At 36.8% G+C, this 22,446-nt stretch overlaps 1 protein-coding gene across 3 annotated transcripts in view; it reads right to left on the bottom strand.

Moving 5' to 3' along the window:
- Positions 1 to 22,446, bottom strand: part of LOC123879000 (neogenin) — a 152,991-nt gene that overhangs the window by 128,447 nt on the left and 2,098 nt on the right. The gene's annotated exons all lie outside the window — the stretch shown is intronic.

Genomic DNA, 22,446 nt, shown 5'->3' with positions numbered 1-22,446 from the left:
GGAAGGCTTTCATGTGTTCATTGAAATGTACGGAACCCGCTTTTTCCCTCGTTTCCCCCTTTTTCCGTAAATGTTTCCGAATAGAAATAAAATAGAATGTACTTTTATTCAAGAAAACACAAGTGCTTTTGAATCGTCAAAATAATTTTCTAAAAATCATATGAAACTAGCCGATGCCGCGAATGCGCCCGCGTGGACTTAGGTTTTTCTAAATCCCGTGGCAACTCTTTGATTTTCCGAGATAAAAAGTAGCCGATGTCCGTCTCCGGGATATAAGCTAACCCTGTACCAAATTTTGTCAGAATCGGTGACAACCCGTGAAAAGGTTGAAAGGAAGGACAGACAGACAGACAGATAGACAGACAGACACACTTTCACATTTATAATATTAGTATGGATAGTATGGATGATTAGTATTATCGTCACCATCAGAATTTACCATCGAATAAAAGAAAACCTTTTTCAATGTATTTGAAAGGTAAAGATTGCCCTTTATAAAGGGATAAAGTCTACGATCCATCACCTTTGAGCATTTATCACTTGTAAGGTTCCAGACGGGCTCGGGCGAAATAGAAATGTCAAATTAAACCGACTTGATACCGGCTCATTTATCTTTTTAGGGTTCTCTATTCTCTATCTAGGCAAGAAAATCGAGACCATTATCACTACTTAATATTATAAATGCGAAAGTTTGTTGGTTTGTTAGTATGTTCGTTTGTCCTTCAATCACGGCGCATCGGAGCAACCGATCAGCGTAATTTTTTGCATGGTTATGGTTAAGAGAGTGACACAGACTACTTTTTATCCCGGAAAGTTAGAGTTCCCACGGGATTTTCATAATAACTAAATCCACACGAACGGAGGCGCATCAGCTGGTAATTTGTATAGAAATCGTAGTACCTATGCGCACGAAATCGCGACGATTGTGTGCGTATACAATAGACAATCCATATTATTTCATATCCATACTTAATATTGTAAAAGCGAAAGTGTGTCTGTTTGTCTGCTACTTTTTCACGGCCTAACAGTTTAACCGATTCTGACGAAATTTGCTACAGAGTTACTTTATATCCCACGGACAGGCATAGCTTACTTTTATCCCAAATTAAATAGTTAAATAGTTCCCACGGGATTTACTAAAATCTAAATCCACGCGGACGAAGTCGCGGACATCCTTTAGTTTCTATATGGCTAATTGTAGCAGTCACCTACTTCTGCTTCAGCTTCCAAATTCAAATTCAAAATTCTAATTCAAATTATTTTTATTCAATTAAACTTTTACAAGTGCTTTTGAATCGTCAAAATAATCTACCACTGGTTCGGAATACTGTTCCTACCGAGAAGAACCAAGAAACTCGGCGGTTGCTCTTTTCAAATATACAATTTACAATAATATGCCATACAACTTATGTCATATTCCAACATCAATGGTCACCGTCGACTAAGTCGCCGGGCGACTAATCGACCGTGCGTAATGGTGAGAATAGAGATAGATGGATAAGAGCCATCACGCACGAGCGACTAGTCGGCCGGTCTGAACCGGTCCGGTAATGGGTCCTATTCACCGACGGAACCCTGGGGTTTGAGTCGAATTCGTGCTTAGCCTGAATTTCCGTATCTCAGTAAACATCTCGTTTGTCAGAGGACGCGGACGCGGAATAGTAATCAGAGGAGCGGGGTTCAATTATGTGTAATTTAATTCATTCATTCATTAATTGAATGAACACGGAACGCGCGCTGCAATCTGATAAGATGGTTTAATTGAAATGTTCGCAGGGTTTTTCATACAAGTTTAAATTTTTCTTTCTCTTTCAACTACACAAAAAATGCAACTCGTCCCTGTCGGGAATCGTACCCGGGGCTTCCCGCTTATATGACCACTGTGCTAGAGAGATCGTCAGATACATCATCATCGACAACCGATAGAGTACGTCCACAGCTGGACCTAGGACCCGATGGGACGGGCACCCGACACGACCAGAGAGAGATCAGACGCAGGACCGACGTCTGTACGAGCTCTCCGACACACGGGGGTTACACGCCACCCCTGTCTAGCCCCGGGGATCTATTTTTGGCCCGACCCGGGAATCAAACCCAAGAGCTCGTTATCCGCAGTCGAACATGCTAACCACTGACCAATGAGGCAAGTTTATGATATTACTATAGGATGCCCGCGACTTCGTTCGCGTGGATTTAGGTTTTTAAAGATCCCTTGGGAACTGTTTGATTTTCCGGGATAAAAAGTTGCCTATGTCTGTCCCCGAGATATAAGCTAACCCTGTACCAAATTTCGTCAGGATCGGTTAAACTGTTGGGCCGTGAAAAGGTAGCAGATAGACAGACATACAGACAGACAGCCACACTTTCGCATTTATAATATTAAGTATGGATGTACAAACTGAAAATCCCCATTAAAACGCGCGTGCATCTAATTGGCCATGAATTATAAAGGGGGTAGTTCAAAGGGGTACCGGATTTATGAAAAGGGGAGTATTTGTTTGATATAATCCTTTCTTTTGATGGAATAAGCTGCTTGTAGGTTGCAGGTCTTATTATTTTGAGTGAAGTTACTTTTTACTCGATTATGTACTTAGTCGAAATTCCACGGAAACGTACGAAGTGATTTACCTCCTCGTTTCTAATTCGAACCGCTAGGATATGGAACGCCCTTCCAGCATCAGTTTTGCCTTCGATTTTTAATATGGGTACCTTCAAGTCAAGAATGAATAGGCATCTTCTAAACAAGTATTTTCCATCTTAGTCTGCATCATCACTTGCCAGCAGGTGTAATTGCAGCCAAGCACTAGGCTATAAATTATTTAAAAAAAAACAGATAACACCAAGTGAACATTAACTTTCGTCCATCTCTATTAATTCATGTTTTCATACTTATACCAGTGTTATAAATGCAAAAGTGTATGTTTATCTGTCCATCTGGTATAATCTGGTGCCTTTCACGGCCCATCGAAATTAAATAAGTACAGAGTTTGCATTCCGGGTGGGTACATAGGCTACTTTTTACTTTGGGAAAACAAAAAGCCCCCATGCACCCATGAGATTAAAAAACCTAAATCCACATAAAGGTTCCATGCCATGACACAAAAAAAACCATTTTATTTTTTCACTTTTCATGGCGACCATATTGAAATGTTTATTATTTTGTTGTTAATTGTTATAGCGGCAATAGAAATACACATTCTGTAAAAATTTCAACTCTCTACCTACTATAGTTCACGAGATATATCCCACTGACAGACAGACGGACAGACGGACGGATAACGAAGGCTTAGTAATAGGATCTCATTGCCACCCTTCAAAAGCAAAGTCAAAGTCTACACTTACACTTACTGTACACTTTCTAATTGTCAAACAATGATTAATTGGTGATAATAATTAGGTTAATAAGTTAACCTAAGTAACATAATTAAACTTCTTAAATACTTCTTAAAGTTAAAGTTAACGTAAAGCTACGAGGGTAAGTACGGAACCCTATAAATAACGCAGCGTTATGAAACTCGTTCGTTTTTTTCAAGTTTTATTTTGAACTGGAGAAGAGAGGTTTCCCATTCATTATAACCACAGGAACTTTTGCGATTTCTCCGATAATTTGCTGTACCTATATATACTTATATAGGTATTTTGTATACGCGAGAACACTTCATTAGTGGGTTCAAGAAGTAAATACGAGTACCTAGTTGTTAAAAATATCGGTAGAAAAAAGTTTTTATAAGTCTGAAAATTTATCATGAAACATATCATGAGTTATGATTTTAATTTGTATCCATGTAAGAAAATATAAAAGTAAAAAACCGGCCAAGTATCAGTCAGTCGCGCACCGAGGGTTCCGTACTCGGGTTTTTTTTTCGACATTTCGACAAATCAAAAACTATTATGCATATAAATTAGGAGAAATTGTTTTAGAATGTACCAGGTAAAGCCCTTTCATATGATAATTGATACCCCACTTGGTATAGTTATCTTACTTTGAAAATTGAAACACATTTCAACAATTTTTTTGAGATGGAACCACGAATTTCACGGTTTTCGGATTTTTCCTTTACTTATGCTATAAGACCTACCTTTCATGATTCTAGATCAACGGGAAGTACCTACCTTATAGGTTACCCTAAACATTATGGAGAACTCTTATTTGCATACATAAGCAGGTTTCCTTATGATTTACTTCACCGTTAAAGTAAGTGATGTTTAATTGCTTAAAACGCACATAACTTCGAAAAGTTAGGGGTCCGTGCCCGGGGTCGATCCCTGGACCTCCCGAACGGCTGACGTCTTAACCACTGAGCTATCACAGCTACAGTAGACAGATAGGTATTCAAGACAGGGCATTTGAAAACACCGCGGCGCGTGCCGCCACACCCCTTGCAACGTGGCCGGACTTAACAAGTAGGTATCTAGTAGCTACTGAAGTCTGAAGCAATATTAACATTTATTTATGCCATCTCAGACAGGCGATAACTGTGGTGATAACTTCAGAGTTCAGAGACACTCATGCTCTCTGAAATAAATCATCATCTGAGACAAGTGAAAATTAAAAATTCATAACACCCCCGACAAGCGAAGGTTACAGTAACTAGAAAAAAACTGATAACTTTGAAACGGCTGAACCGATTTTCTTGGGTTATAGCTAAGAACACTCTCGATCAAGCCACCTTTCAAACAAAAAAAACTAAATTAAAATCGGATCATTAGTTTAGGAGCTACGATGCCACAGACAGATACACACGTCAAACTTATAACACCCTTCTTTTTGGGTCGGGGGTTAACTAGGATAATATGTAAAATGCACTTACACATATAAACGTCAAAAATAAAGTGCAGTTATAATTTATTACTACACTTATAACTAGTCTCCAGATAGCGTAAGCGAGAAAACCACATCTCAACATTTGATATGCGGGCTGATAGCAAATGTCATTTTAGATTTGAGACGTTATCTTCCCGTTTTCATTAATTCATACTTTGCCAACGCAGTCCGCACTTAACCATTTTAGGGTTCCGTATACGCGAAGGATGACAACGAGACCCTATTATAGTTCGCGACAGGTAGACATGGTAATCGGTGTGGGGACGCCCCGCACACCCGCACGACCTGTGGTTCAGCACGGATGACGCGCGAGTGTGCGGTGCGTCACTCCGTTTCATACCCCCATTGTGTTGGCAACAACTCGTTCTCACGTTCGGTGTTGCTTGGTGTTGGTGGTTATGCTGTGGTCGTGACGTCAGAGCCCCCTCCATCGAGACGAAAAAGATGGCGCTAGGGCGAGGACGTGGCGTGCAACGACAAGCTTCAGTTGCTGTTTGCGTTCCAACCGATTCACATTGCATTATACGGGTTGATTTTACTATCTGAGACTTTAATTGTTTACATCAGAAGTGTGTAGTAACTTACGCTTTGAGGAAAAATCGGTCGAAACGCAAACGTACTTTTCTACCTAGAGGTCTTCAAGTGCCAGGACACCGTCGGCCGCGATGGAAACGTAATAAGGTATCTCGTAAAGATACCGAAACTGTGAGTACTTTGAATAATTATTAAAGATTAAGTGAATATGGTTTAAATTACTAAATCGTATTCTCAAACTTTTGTATAGTCAGGTGAGATAATTCGTTACTAAACTAAGTTGAAGGTATCAGCTAAAAGTCTGACACGATTTAATATTGCGTACAGTCTATAAGTGATCCTCGTGGGAATAGTGATCGGTAAACGCAATTGTCTTTTAGTTCCAAATTCAAAGGAATATGTTTTAAAATGGTTAATTTTTAGTTTGTTCGAATTTTATTTTGGAACTAAATGTTAAATTCACGTTTATCTCAACTTTTTTTTTCGAACAAAATATTATTTAAATTATAGTGGGTCAATTATTATAGTAGAATCAGTAATATACGTCCTTAGAAGATAATAATTTAAAAACGTGTGACTATTGAGCTTGTTATTTACATAGAAGTTTTTATAATAAAAATATTAAACATGTGGGTAGTATACGTGACGAACAAGTTAAAATGTTATCGAAGAATGTCTTAGGTTAGTCAAACTTCACAAGCGAAATGTTAGCTCAGATATAAATCATGATAACCAATCCCGAACTCGTATACTGAAATGAAATGAAATTTATTTATTTGCTGAATATCAGTTGTTGAGTTAAAAATTATAACTAAGCAGCGACCTTCATATTCTACTTCATAAGCATGCAAATATTTAATACTCATCAGGAATAATCCGTACAAATAATCCTGATGAGACCAAAAAGTGAATTAATTTCTATGGTAACATGTCTCTTAATTAAATGTCAATATTAATATTATAATAATAAGTTATTATATTAATTGTAAGTAAATGTTACATAATATATGGGGTTAAAAAGTGTATATTTTTGATACATGTCACGAGGCGTTTAGAGATACCGGAAGTAGTTGTCCGCGCATATCAAAATCGTCAGTAAAGGGATTTCAGTTTAAAAACATTTATTTATCAATAAAGAGCATAACAGTCCTTTTAAATATCAGGAATTACAGCTATTTACATTTACAATGGTAGGTACTTACGCACATGATATCAAGTATCCATTTTAGTACTTCATATTATCTACATTGAATAATTGTGTGGGTAAGTAATAACATCCATACGTTTACAATACTAGTTTTTAGGGAAGTTTTCGTAATTGTTCTTCTTTTAAAGCATAATTGGGAGTGTATATATCCTGTTATTATTTTCCTGATAGGAATACAAGTTTGAAGCGCGTACGAGTGACTTATATTTAGAATTTTCGTATCTTTATAGAGGTAATTCTTTATTCTTTCTTTATTTGCATTCATGTCTTACATCATAAATAAAAAAATATCATAATATTACAACATGAAACCCCGTTGGGGCGTTGCAAAGTAAAACATATGTAAATAATCAAAGGTAATATTACAATTCTTATGAAATATGAAATATGAATAGCAAAAATTATGAATTAATTATATGGTCATTAAATAAAAATAAAATAAAAAGGTCACATATAAATAAAGACTATGGGAGTTTTCAAATTATGTCCTATTATAATTAATCAGACTTTAAAAAAAAAAGTACTTACAAATAAAAAGTGGTTAACAAAGTTATTACAATCTTTTTATATCGTATTATCGTATAATTGAGGTATATTCATTCAATAGTTCATGCACACTGTAGTAACATTTTTGGATTAGCCATTTTTTAGTTTTGTTTAAATATTGTTTCTTTTGTTTCATCTATTATTATTGCTATACAGGTTATTTAAATCAGTAAATATTTAAAAAAAGAGCCTTTGTTGCAGTTTTAAATAAGTACTGTACAGGTTTACCTTAGTGCTACCTAAGTAAATAATTAATTAGATAGATAATAACTTTAAATTATTACAGTAAAGATTATTTACATATGAAGTTTTAGTTTTATTTTTTTATATTCTGCGTGATCATCGACATAAGCATCCCCTTTTCGATATAATATTCAATATACAATAGAATAGAATAGAATAGACTAGACTAGAATAGAATATGATATAATATAAAAGAATAGAATATAATATAATAATTCAAGTAAACTTTTACAAATGCTTTTGAATCGTCAAAATAATTTACCATGCATTACAATATGATGTTTGACTAGAGCGTTATAATATTAGGGCGTACTTTTGGCATACAAGATGAATAATTTTACGTAAGGTTTCTATTTAAAGATAAAGCTGATTTTTTTTGTTGATACAAGGGTTTTTAGCAAAATTACAAAAAGGTAATAAAAAAAAAATGTGTTAACATTCCTTTTGATTCAATTGCGTTAAGCGAATTTATTTTTAGGTTATAGGTATGTACCTATTGGGTACTAGGGAGTAATAACTTGCTTGGACGGAATGTAACAGAGTGATCCGATTTGGTTTATCCCCGAGAAAAGTAATGTAATAGTAGTAGACTCGTATACACATTGACCTCTGAAAGCATTTTAGCTATTTTTTGTACATCCAAACAGAGAACCGTTTTGTATACATGTACAAGTCAATTAGATTGAACTAGAACGAAGGTAAAAGGATTGTACATTATATTTTAATAAAATAGACACAGACAGACTAGTAACGATGAAAGTAATATTTCTCTTCAGAGTTAGAACTAGTGCCTGTAGTTAGTCTGTTCAATTCAAAAGTTTTGTTGCATTTGTTGGGTACCTGCTTCAAAAACAAATAATAATTACGGATTGTGGTGTGTATAATATGATAATGAAGCTTTATTTAGTTTGTAAAGTTATAGTATATCATTAATAATGCAAATTAGAATAATATTAAAAAAAAATAACTATGATTTATGTTGGTAGTTAATACCTAATATTACAAATTTGGGTAAAAGCTTCACATTTGCGTTGAACAAAGAAATATTCTTGTCCGGATAGCTAAGTGGGTATTATTAACTTGAGAAATTTTCATTAAAAAGATTACAATAAGAGGGTAGACAAATGCAACATTTTTATGCTCTCAGCTGCAATTCTGTGCTATAATCAGGACGGGCCGAAAATAATAAAGAGTGACAGTAAGAGTATATTGTGCGAATAGAAATATTAAATAGCATACAGTGGCAGTAGATGAATTCCCTGCGCGAATGGACAGATGAATGAGTTAAAAAGAAAGTCTTGGTTTTGGCAGTGGCATGCATCGGTGTCGCTCATAATCCATGACTCTCTGTTTATCATTTTTAATTAGCCTAATAATTATTTGAGATAGCGTAATTTAATATTTGCATATATGGAATATGAAATACCAATTATTATTATTGTTTGATACTAGAGTAATTCATGAATTAAAATAGTTTGTGGGTTATAAGATTATATTTGGTGACCAACCCTTGTAATTAATAATGCAGTGAACTAGTGAAATCATTAATATAACTGCAGTTAAGATATTGATTAGTTTAAAAAGTGATAGTTTTAGTATGATAATAATTATTTAAAGTTAACTTTGATAGCACCAGCTTTACAATCAAATGATCCGTTTATAATAATAAAGCATTGATAGTTAAAATAAAATGGATGAGATCAAATATGATTCTTATGAGATCAAATCACTTGTATTATGGTGAACTAGGCACCGGTGATCCCTTGCGTGGATGCGCGGTAGATAAAGATAGTGTGGTGATTGCATACGTGGATGAATAGTGTCGGAGCACTGTGTGGGTGCACGATGCTATGGCATTGAGTATGTGTTCAGAATTTAGTAAAGAATTTTGAGATTTAGTAAAGAGGTATGATCTGATTTTAATCGTGAGTGCTAATGCATTGCTTCTTTAAAGAATATTCATGGAGTATTAAAAACCGTGTTGGCAAGGCTACCCTGTGTATTATGTTGAGTAATCTATTTAAAATTAAGTATGTATAGCAACATAATTGATACAGCGAGCCGTGATAAAATTTTGGAAGATTAATTAGTTGGAATATTGTACCATGAATATAAAATATCACATTGGAATACGATGCTTAAACTTGAAGGCGAACTTGGTACGCTTAAGTGAGTGAAATGCTCTTTAAGTGCAAGTGGTCTTCAAGTGGTCTTTTATAATGCTTGGAACTTGAAGGTGAACTTGGTACGCTTAAGTGAGCGAAATGCTCTTTAAGTGCAAGTGGTCTTCTAGTGGTCTTCTATAATGTTTGGAACTTGAAGGTGAACTTGGTACACTTAAGTGAGCGAAATGTTCTTTAAGTGCAAGTGGTCTTCAAGTGGTCTTCACCAACTTGGTACGCTTAAGTGAGCGAAATATTCTTTAAGTGCAAGTGGTCTTGACCAACTTGCTGCATTTAAGTGAGCGAAACGCTCTTTAAGTGCAGTTGGTTTTCAACTACGACAAATCTGGTCCCCTAAGTGTGGCAAAGTCCCTTTAGATGCGGTTGTTTTGTTCTTTAAATTGAAAGCTGTTGTTGTGATGAGTGATAACGAATGGACAATATTCCCGGATCTTACGAGTACATAGTGGAGGTCTCTTGTTAAGTTGCGAGCTGTCGTATGATTGTTAAGTGATAAGTGACAATGAATGGGCAATATTCCTTAGGAAGTTAGGAAGGATCCTTACAAGTAGGTAATGTGAATCAGGTGTTAACGGTTGTTTATTTTGCAGTAATTTTATCCCGACTCGTGGGGTGCCCGGGGCGGGCACCATGCAGCATGGCCGTGTTGGCAACAACTCGTTCTCACGTTCGGTGTTGCTTGGTGTTGGTGGTTATGCTGTGGTCGTGACGTCAGAGCCCCCTCCATCGAGACGAAAAAGATGGCGCTAGGGCGAGGACGTGGCGTGCAACGACAAGCTTCAGTTGCTGTTTGCGTTCCAACCGATTCACATTGCATTATACGGGTTGATTTTACTATCTGAGACTTTAATTGTTTACAATTGCCATGTTGACCTGTCGCGAACTATACTATTGGAGGATACGCCAAGTCCGTCTGTCTGTCCATCACTCTTATGTCACATCGGCTTTTATAAGTTCAAAGCAAAGCTTTCCCAAGAAATAAATAGCTTTTCCCCGCCATAAAGGATGTAAAACATAAACGTAATCAACTTTCCACATAGCTTATTATATCTTTAGTAGGTAAGTGCTTACTTAAGTGAAGGAAAAATGTAATTAAAATAATAATTCAGTATCGGAACTCGGCGTAGCTCCGCCTTTTATGCGCTTAGCTACCAGAAAGGCACAACGCACATCCGCAGAATTAAATGGAGCCGAAGTGTAACACACTTTTGAAAAGTACAATTCCAGGGGAGGATAAATGAAGCAAGACACTGTGTGTGTGGTATTTCAAAGAGGAGGAAGGGAAGGAGCGAGGAGAACTTGGATAAGTCAAGCAATAAAAAGAAAGAAAGAAAAGAAAACTCTTTTATTTGATCACTATAACACTATAATAAACCTTAAAACTAATCAAATTAATCTACATATTGTACTTATAACTAAAAATATCTATACTAATATTATAAAGAGGAAACCTTTGTATTTTTGTATTTTTGTATGTTTGTATTGAATAGGCTCAAAAACTACTGGACCGATTTCAAAATTTCTTTTACCATTACTTAGAGGGATTCTTTCGAATCCGTATAGGCTATATTTTATCCCGGAAAATAGATAGGATTTTTCGTGGTAGTGAAAATTGTGGAGTAAGGCGTCGAAAAAACTGCCGTACGTTAACGATTCTCGCGAACGCTGCCTAAATGGTTAGAGATGTATGGTTGACTTCTATAGAAAAGTTGTAGAACTCAATAATGCGTACAAAAAAGTCCGCGATAGTATAAACCAAACATTTATATTTTAGCCATTATAACCACTTTTCCATAGAATAAAAGTAATTAAAATTATTAGCCTATGTTTATTGATCATATTATCGTCAAATACACTATGCTTATCCAAATAAACTATTTATTGAGATAGGCTACTTTTTATCCCGGAAAATCAAAAAGTTCCCACGGGATTTCGAAAACCTAAATCCACGCGGGCGAAGCCGCGAGCATCGGCTAGTACTAAATAAAGTGTAAATATACAAAACAGAGTTCTGTTTAAAAGGGAACTTCTCAATTATCCGCGATAACAATTAGCCTATGCCCGTCCCCAGGATGTAAGCTATCTCTATTCTAAACATCAAAATCGGTTCAACGGTTGGGCCGTGAAAAGACAAAAAACAGACAGAGAAACTTTTGCTTTTTATTAATGTAATTAGGATGAATACCTAACTGGAGACGTTCTTTGAATTTTTCCTTGTTTTATTTCAGTAAAGATACTAATTTCCGTATGTCATAGTAAATAAAACTGAGACTCCACTCCGTAGGTATGCATCGGCCCTAAGAGTAGACCTAGACACCTATAACAGGTTCGTGTCAAACACAGGATGTTGTGCTGAGAGGCTTTGATTACTTCAATTTATGGAATTATTTATCTAAAACTTTTTTTTAACCAAAGCATTTGCAGACGTCTGGGACGGAGCCTTAAAATTTGGTAGGTAATATGTGTAACACAACCAATCAATCAATTTATTAGGGTTCTGTCCCTCAAAAAGAAAAACGGAACCCTTATCACTCATTTTTTGTTTGTCCGTCCGTCTGTCGTCTGTTAAGAAAACCTACAGGGTACTTCCCGTTGACCTAGATTCTAGAATCATGAAATTTGGCCGATAGGTAGGTCTTATAGCACAAGTAAACAATAAAAAACCCAAAAACCGTGAATTTATGGTTACGTCACAAAAAAAAATGTGTTCATGAACAAATAATTAAGAATTAACAAATAATAAGTATTTTCAATTTTCAAAGTAAAATAACTATAGGTACCACGTGGGGTAGGTATCATATGAAAGGGCTTTACCTGTAGTACATTCTAAAATAGATTTATTTTTGTTTGTATGCATAATAGTTTTTGATTTATCGTGAAAATGTCGGAAAAAATACCCGAGTACGGAACCCTCGGTGCGCAAATCTGACTTACACTTGGCCGGTTTTTCCCTGAAAATACGAAACTCTCAAAAGAATAGGTTACGTAGGGAATACGTTATACGGACATACTTTACGTTGGTATTCATATAATATGATAGCATTGAAGAATCCAGCCAATTGGAGCGTTATTTTCAATTTCGCAGTTATTACTACAAATGCCCGCCGCGCCGCGCCGCGTCGTTGTACGTGAGGGGAAAACTTCATACGGGCATAACTTACGTTTGCGACATATCTAATGTACTTATTTTGCGATATAAGCTACTGAGTATGTAAGGGAAGTAAGAATACCTGGCAGCTTGTGAAATACTAGCTGATGCCCGCGACTTCGTTCACGTAGATATATAAGTTTTTATTAAATTCCTAGGGAACTCATTGATTTTCCGGGATAAAAAGAAGCCTATGTGCTTATCCAGGATGTTATCTATCTCCATTCCGAATTTCAGCCAAATCCGTCCAGTAGTTTTTGCGTGAAAGAGTAACAAACATACACACACACACACACACACACACAAACTTTCGCCTTTATAATATTACTAGCTGACGCCCGCGACTTCGTTCACGTAGATATATAAGTTTTTATTAAATTCCGTGGGAACTCATTGATTTTCCGGGATAAAAAGTAGCCTATGTGTTAATCCAGGGTATAATCTATCTCCATTCGCAATTACAGCCAAATCCATCCATTGCGTGAAAGAGTAACAAACATACACACACACACACACACACACACACACACATACATACAAACTTTCGCCTTTATAATATTAGTGTGATAAGTGTGAAGTGTGATGTGATAATTTTCTCTTTTTCATTCCACATAAAAACCCAACGAGAGCTTCTGTGTACACTGTTCATTTTCCCAGTGTAGGTGTTTTATTTTATTTTGGTGTTTAAACTGCAAAACAAAGCTTTCATGAACTCGGATTGTGTTTTTATTGCGAAAGAGTGACAAAAGACTCCTACAGCACTGTGTGAGTGTCGACGCTCAAATGTTGTGTCGTTGTTCGCGAACAAAGGCAAAACAAATTAAAATAATTAGCCGGAACTATAGGTTTGAATGTGAACTTAAAACTTGATTTTGGAAAAGGTTTGTTTTTAGTGGTTTTTAGGGTTCCGTACCTCAAAAGGTAAAACGGAACTTGTATGGCGAAGAATTTGTATGGCGTTGTGTTGTGTGGTGGTGCGTTATATTGCTCGGTGGGTTTCTTTTCCTGCACGTTTAATAGCGGGAGGGCGGGCGGTGCACATCGCATGCTAACGCTGCACCATCCAGATTTATCTGTTTATGCGTATTTGGTTTCTTGTATTTCTTGGGTAATGACTTACTAAGATGTTGCTGGTTCCTTTTTATGTTTAGCACATTATCCTTATTTTACTAAATTAGTATGGTCAGTAACAGTTGGTTGTGAGACATGAGTTCCTTTTCGAGTATAGCCTCCTCCAGTCTTTTCGACAAAAAAGATGTCCTCTATCTACTCTGTGTATAATTATTGTATCTACATCTAAATGAATTACCCAATTTGAGCTCTCTACATTCTGAATAAATTACTACAAGTTCGACACTTTTACACTAACATAACCGTAAATCCTATTTTTCTACTTTAAAATACTTATACATCTCTCAGTTCTCTACCTCGGCCGTCAAGATTCTTGCTTTTTCATGCCAAGCTGAACAGGGCTCTCTCCGTCACTTACTCAATACAATCGTATAATTATAATTATAGTTCCAATTTCCATGAAATTTTGCAGACATGTTCTAGAAACTAATATCTGTGCCTGTGGTGTTTTAGATTTTTCTAAAAATATGTAGTTTCAAAATTACAGGAGCTCAAAGATTTGTATGTGAATTTTTAATAATTTTTAATTTTTAACAGAAATCTGGAAAACTACAGGCATATATTAGTTTCTAGAATATGTCTGCAAAATTTCATGGACTTGGGTTACTTAATTTTCAAATGAAATTGGAACTACGTTTGTATGGAGCGAGTGACGGAGAGACCCCTCTAAGATTTCATTCCAAGCTAAAGTGGCATAATACGTCAGCCACTTGGCGGTGCGGAATTCTTTCTTGCGTCCCCGCGCTCGCGTCTTCACGTCTGTCTGACTACCAACTTTATCCTTGAATTACATCGATGTTGAATAAAGCCTTTTAGAGCTGCGATTCTCTTCACTTCAATCCCTGTCAGAAGAAATGAAGATTACTAATCCATTCTAATGTTATAAATGCGAAAGTGTATCTGTCTGTCTGTCTGCTAGCATTTCAACAGTTTAACCTATTTTAATGAGGTACAGAGTTAATTTACATCCCGGGGACGGACATAGGCTACTTTTTATCCCAGAAAATCCAAGGAGTTCCCACAAGATTTTTAAAGGTTCAAACAAGTAAGGTACCCGTCATCTAGTAAGATTTAAGGCCGGATTCTTCGAAATTTCATTGTGATACGGAATAAAGAGGGTTTTATGTTCGACGGGCGAAGCCGGGAGGAGTTGCTAGTTTACATATAAAATAAGTACAAAGGAAACCTCTTTTTGTCCTTGGGGTATAAAATATTCAATCAGGCAATCTCGCGAGTGCTCCAAACAACGACTAAGCGGGTAGACCATAAAAATGTTCTTATAATGGCGGCCGAAGAATAAGGGACTGATCACACAGATCCATGCTGCGCCAGGGACTGAAAGTGATCGGTCCAATAAAATGACTTGTTGGCACTTGACATTGTAAAATGAACTTTATAATAAGGAGTGCTCTGAAGAGTGAACAATTTCCCTCTCACCACCTGGGTGCCTGCTGCACATCGACCGTTGTGCCAGATCCTTTTTTCCACGCACATGCCAACTGTGGAATCAACTCCCATCAGCGGTGTTCCCACTAGATTACAACATGAGGTTGTTCAAGGGGCGGACCAACAAATTCCTGAAAGGCCGGCAACGCGTCGGCGGTACCTCTGGTGCTTGCAAATGTTCATGGGTGGCGTTAATCAATTAACACCACCAAATGTTTCAAATCAAATCAAAATCATTTATTCAAAGTAGGTGCTATTGTACACCGTTTGATGAACAGGATTGTTAGATTTGTGAGATGATATAGTAGTGATAATTAACTTAAAACTAAAGCTACGAGGGTTCCGAACGCGCCCAAGTCTGAGAAGAGCCCTCAACAAACTCAACCGGGTATTATTTTTATTATCAGCAAACAATGCATGAGTGCAGTTAGGGTTCAGTGTGAGTCGTTCCTTAGTAGGTAGACCATAAAAATGTAGCTTTAATGGCGGGCGACGAATAAATCGCTTCAAAATATCCGGACTTCGGCGCTTTATGGGGTTTTTAATGGTAATTAAAAACACTCACTTCCCGCCCGATGGAATGGCAAGAAGTGTATTTTAAGAATGCCAAAGCAAATACATATAACTAAGTGACTGGTCGTATCTAAATGTGGTTCCTTCATTTGAACCCTTAAACCTTATTTGAGTTTTAAAAAAACCGGCCACGTGCGAGTCAGACACTGAGGGTTCCGTACTCGGGTATTTTTTCCAACATTTTGCACGATAAATCTAAAACTATTAAACACTAGATGATGCCCGCGACTTCGTCCGCGTGGATTTAGGTTTTTTGAAATCCCGTGGGAACTCTTTGATTTTCCGGGATAAAAAGTAGCCTATGTGCTAATCCTGAATATTATCTATCTCCATTCCAAATTTCAGCCAAATCCGTCCAGTAGTTTTTTGCGTGAAGGAGTAAGAAACACACACACACACACATACAAACTTTCGCCTTTATAATATTAGTGTGAAGTGTGATGATAGTGTGATAAGAATAAATAAAAATCTGTTTTAAGATGTACAGGTAAAGCCCTTTCATACGATACCCCACTTGGTATAGTTATCTTATTTTGAAAATTGAAACACATTTTAATTTTTTTTTTAATGATGTAACCACAAATTCGGGGTTCTCCGATTTATTCTTGTACTTGTGCTATACCTACCTACCTGCCATTTCATGATTCTAGGTCAACGGGAAGTACCCTATAGGTTTTTTGACAGACACGACGGACAGACAGACAGACAGACAGACAGACTAAAAACCAAAACCTACATAAACGAAGCCGTGAGAATCATCTAGTAATAATATGAGTGAAAGATAAAATAGCTTGGGAAGTTTTTGATCTACGATAGCCTAGCAAGGCATCGAGATCCCGTGAGATGCGACCTTTAATCTCGGGATATATGCCCTCGTAGATTATATTATGAACCCCGAACAGATTTACTGCCCCACTCCTACGTTACATTACAAGAGGCTTTTCTTTTATTTACGACTACCTGATGCCCGTGGATTCGCGTGGATTTAGCTTTGAAAATCCCGTGGGAACTCTTTGATTTTCCGGGATAAAAAATAAGGTATATTAGGCTCCGTGATGCCAACTATCTACTCGTGCTTATAATAATATAATGTACAAAGTGTTTTTTAACTGGGACAGTGTGGGGTAATCCAAAACCATAGTAGATACAGGGAAACTATCTTAGGAAAATTAAGCGCTTCTTTTGTGAAAACAATTTTAGCAATTTTTTTTTAATACTGTACGACTCAGTTTCTCAGTATGAAAAAAAATCGGATCAGCAGAAGTTGGACAAATGTTTCCTTCATCCATCCATCCCCTACATAATAGTCATTTTTTTTTTCAGGAAATTTTACACTCCTATGGTAGGTACCCCTATTTCCATCTCCTATAAAACACACTATAATTTATATAAGTACCAAACGTCAAAAACGATGCCACGGGATATTTAAAAAAAATTGGTTGTCTGTAAAGTCGGTTTACTGACGATAGTTGAACGTGACAACAAAGGCCGATTGTGCTTCTTTGTCGCTCGTTCCGCGCTCTCGCTTGCACTTCAAGCCTTACATGGAACGCCTCAGAGCGAGGTAACGCCGCATGAGTCATGTTTTTTCGTGCGTGCAGCCGACTCTATCGAATTATAAGACGTTGTCACGTCAAAAATTAAATCCACGCGAACAAAGCCGCGGGCATTAGCTAGTATGGATATAATTGTGCATCAAAAAAGGTATGTATAAAATACAATAAAAACCCCAGCATATGAATGTATCACGTTTGCATTAAACGCATTCGGTGCATGTGAAAGTGACCCCGCGCCCAGTCGTCACTCAAATCTGTGATCCGGCGCTGCATTGAGCAGGTCACGACTCTACCATCTACCTACATCTAATCCCATCGCCCTACCATGCCTATGGACAAAAACCACAATGGCTACCATACTACCATCCCAAATCCATATCCATACTAATATTGTAAATGTGAAAGTGTGTCTGTCTGCTAGCTTTTTTTTTTTAATTTATTAATTTAAAGACACAAAAAAAAACAATATATCTCGCCAAACTGCGTCGCAGTTTGTTCCTAAGCCTAATCTCTAATGTTAAATATTATTAAATATATACTTACTTATTACTATTTTACAATTTATTAAAATCTCCTATAGTCAGTCAGTCAGCGAAGGAGTCCCTAATAAATACTTCTTCCCTTTCCCTGCCGATTTTGATGAAAGGTACAGAGTTAGCTTATACGTCCCGGACGGGCATAGGCTACTATCTATTCCGGAAAATCAAAGAGCTTCCACGGATTCTCAAAGGTCTATCCGTTTAACCGATTTAAATGTATGAAAGGAAGCAGCTTGTGCCCTGAAAATTGACAGAGTCAACTTTCAATCCCGGAAAAACAAAGAGTTCCCATGGGATTTTTGATTTGGGAAACCCTAAATCCACGCGGACGGAGTCCCGGGCATCGTCTATTGGTGAGTAGAGAAAAGGAATATTTCGAAAACAGAAACTATACCGATTCCTTTTTTTAATTAATTAAAATTATAATTTTTTAATAGATTATGTTTAGGTTTGTAATAAATCCCGTGGGAACTCGTTTATTTTCCGGGACAAAAAATAGCCTGTACCCGGTCCACGGGATGCAAGCCAGAGCTTTATAATATACCTAAATACGTGGAGTCTGACTAACTTTGATGAATTTAGACTGATGAAGTTTGAACAGATAGACTATTCAAATATTATATAACCTGATAGTTAGTTACAACTGTTCGGTTACATATTTGAATATAGTTATCCAGTCTCTATTGTATAACCAGTTCCTATAGTTATACATACGATTCATACCACGCACAACACCTTGGGATCCCAACATCTATCAGTTTTTCGAACTATGTGCCCTGCCCATTGCCATTTCAGGTTCACAACCATGAGTTACGTCGGTAACTCTGGTTCTCCTACGATCTCCTCACTGATTTGAACACGTAGACAAACACCAAGCATAGCTCTCCCTATCACTGTGTCTCCGAGCTTTCTTATGAAACTCATAGTTAGCGACCATATTGTTTCAGACAGATCCATATGTTATCCGATAACACGTCAGTTAATAATATTTAGTAATAGTGATATACCTATATAAGCTTTGATAGCCTAGTGGTTAGAACGTCCGCCTCCTAATCGGTTCGATCCCGAGCACGCACCACTAACTTTTCAGTTATGTGCGTTTTAAGCAATTAAATATCACTTGCTTTAACGGTGAAAGAAAACATCGTGAGGAAACCTGCATGCCTGAGAGTTCTCAATGTTCTCAAAGGTGTGTGAAGTCTGCCAATCCGCACTGGGCCAGCGTGGCAGACTATAGCCTAAACCCTTCTCATTCTGAGAGGGGACCCGTACTCAGTAGTGGGGCGGAAATGGGTTGATCACATATATACAGCTGGTAGGTATGTATCGAGGGTCGTGCGTCCACGTTCGGACGTGCGATGTAATGGTGAAATCGGATTGGTTTTTGGTAGCATAAAAAAGGGAATGAAAACGTAATGGGCCGATTTTATTGTTTTCGCATAAAACAGGCTTTAAGCCCTGCTTTATTTTCTCCAAAGTCTAACCTCATAAAATCGAGTAGCTGCGGAGTCCGAGCATAGACTTTAGTTTCTATTTTTAACATACTTCAAAAGTTAAATCGTTATAAAATCGTAGTTTGGTTTGTAAAGCTACCATTTATTACTTAACGATAAAGCTCTTTTCAGACTACGGTATAATATCGTAGCATATAGCATATTATATATAGTTCATAGCACAACAATATCGCGCACCATACATCCCGTTCACACATCACTGTACGATATATTATTATTTATTGGCTTACTTCTCTACTCTACCACCAATTCGGAAAGCAGTTCGCCGTGGCAAGACTCCCGTCCGAAGTTTTTTTTTTTAATTTATAGATTATCGCTTAGCTACAATAATCACACCTGCTGGCAAGTGATAATACCTAAAAGATGGAGCGCACTTGCCTAGCAGATGCCTATTCTTGACTTAAAGGATTTTATGATTTCTAAGATATTGTTCGAGTGAGTCAGAGGTATTTCGCCTTCTATAATAACTAGGTACCCAGATTAGCATTTGATTATGACACCTTAATAACACGGTTGGTAGTTTATTGACTGGCATTTCGAGCTGCACAACAAATAACTGTACAATTATGTTGGACTGTAGGTGATTCGCGTTCGAATGCAGTTTAGAGTACCCAAGCTAAATACCCAGCTCTAAAGGCCTGGGTACATACAACGCTAAAGAGTCTAAAGGCCTGGGTAGAGACAAATCGATAGTGTCTACTACTAAAGGCCTGGGTAGATACAAAGCGATGATAGCCTCAATATCTATAAAAAAATCTGCAGCAATGCCTTTCAGGCTCACTAAACAGTCTTTCAAATAACGTGAAAAATAAAATAAATAAACAAATAAAGTCAAAGTCAAAATCGTTTATTCAAAGTAGGTACTATTATACACCTTTTATTTATCAGATTTGTTAGATTTGAGAGATGATATAGTGGTGATAATTAATTACGTTAACTTAAAACTAAAGCTACGAGGGTTCCAAACGCGCCCAGGTCTGAGAAGAGCCCACAACAAACTCAGCCGGGTATTCATTTTTTTTATTATCACCACTTTACAAAAATAATATTTTATTTCAGACCATATACAAAGAAGTCTATATTTAAAGTTAGTGTGTTAGTAACAATAATTCCTAGTAATAATTATGTAGTAATGTTAGTACAAAGCCCTTTCATATGTAACACTAGCTATGTTACTTATAGCCTGTGAAAAAATCACGAAGAAAAATCTGCCAAAGTTTGACAGTTATTATGATTCCGCTTTATTTTTAAAATACGCGCGTGCATAAATATTGTTCTTTTAGTAAACTGTACGTCTCGCTTTCGACGAAAGTATCGCGCGTTTTTACTCAAAAGGTTCGAAAATTCCGCTTTGCCCAACGTTGATCCACACCAGAACTTTTCTCTGCCCACACGCATAACTACGCGTCGAGGCAATATGTCGACGCGTAGCATCGTGTCTCACCTTTAGAATTTAGTGCAATTTGCAATTGGCTGCAATCTGTGCTAAAATGCTGATTGCTCAAGTAAACCTAGGTAGGTATGAGATAGATATTTGAATTAAGTCATTTAGAGTAGGCAATAATTTAGTAATAAACCGTGATAGCTCAGAGGTTGGTCTTCTACATGGAGGTCCAGGGTTCGATCGCTTACTTTTCGTAAATTGAGTCCTTTAACGGTGAAGGAAAACACTGTGAAGAAATCTGCACGCCTTCCACTGAACGTTCTTCATAATGTTGTCAAAGGTGTGTGAAGCCTGCCAATCCGCCCTTGGCCAGCGTGGTGGACTATTATAGCCAAATCCTTCTCATTGTGAGAGGAGACCCGTGCTCAGTAGTGAGCCGGCAATGAGATGATCATGATAATGATGATGACCAGTGATAAGTGATAACAATCAGCAGTTTCGATGACCTTCCTGGCGTAGTGGTAAGCGCTGTTCTTATTAGCTGGGAACCTCCCGCTAATAAGACCGCAAAATCTTTTGAAAGGGTCCAGTTTAAGAAATTAGTTATAGTATCGACTAATTTGTGAGTAACTCATGTCAAACTCATTATTTTGACTAATTTCTTATACTGAACACTTTCAAGTAAAGATTTTTATGCATCGATGTTTTTATGTAATCCTGTGAGGTTGTCGGAACTAGAATGCTATAAGCCTACTTTGTTGTATTTTTTTTTAAATGAAATGATTCTTTATTTTGCGAAATGTGAGTAACAATGATGGTAGGTATATTGACAGGTCCTTGGTCCTTCACATTTTGCCATTTGTGTATGGCGTGCAAATTAATTTGCATTATTGTATTAATTTACAAATTGCGAAAAACCAAATTAAATTTGAATTTCGCGCGCAGACCCATACAAATAACATTGTAGTCCATAGACGGGTACCGCCCCCTTAGTGATGTGCCACACATAACGATTATTACGATTGTGCCACAGATTACAAGTAATCGGTAGAAATAAATGCTAAATATGTAAATAAGGTGTAATATGTTATTTAATCAGGAAGACAACAAAACTTTAAGCTTGAAACCAATAAATCAAAATAAGGCACACAAATAAAATAACTAAAATAGTCTAATTCCTTTTCCTTTTACGATTTTTACGATTATAATATTTATTTTCATATCACACTAATATTATAAAGGCGAAAGTTTGTATGTGTGTGTGTATGTGTGTGTGTGTGTATGTTTGTTACTCCTTCACGCAAAAACTACTGGACGGATTTGGCTGAAATTTGGAATGGATATAGATAATATCCTGGATTAGCACATAGGCCACTTTTTATCCCGGAAAATCAAAGAGTTCCCACGGGATTTCTAAAAACCTAAATCCACGCGGGCGAAGCTGCGGGCATCAGCTAGTTGATGAATACGAAAATAGATATTATATCATATTTTTTTACAAAAAAATAAGCGATTATTATTACGTCCTTTAGGACATAATTTTAACTTGTCAGTCGTCGATCTGTCAAAAAACTATTAATAAAATCGGCTAAACTATAAGAGGGATCTAAAAACACC

The sequence above is a fragment of the Maniola jurtina genome, chromosome 27, assembly GCF_905333055.1.
Source record: "Maniola jurtina chromosome 27, ilManJurt1.1, whole genome shotgun sequence".
Taxonomy (NCBI): domain Eukaryota; kingdom Metazoa; phylum Arthropoda; class Insecta; order Lepidoptera; family Nymphalidae; genus Maniola; species Maniola jurtina.
This window is presented reverse-complemented; position numbering and strand designations above follow the sequence as displayed.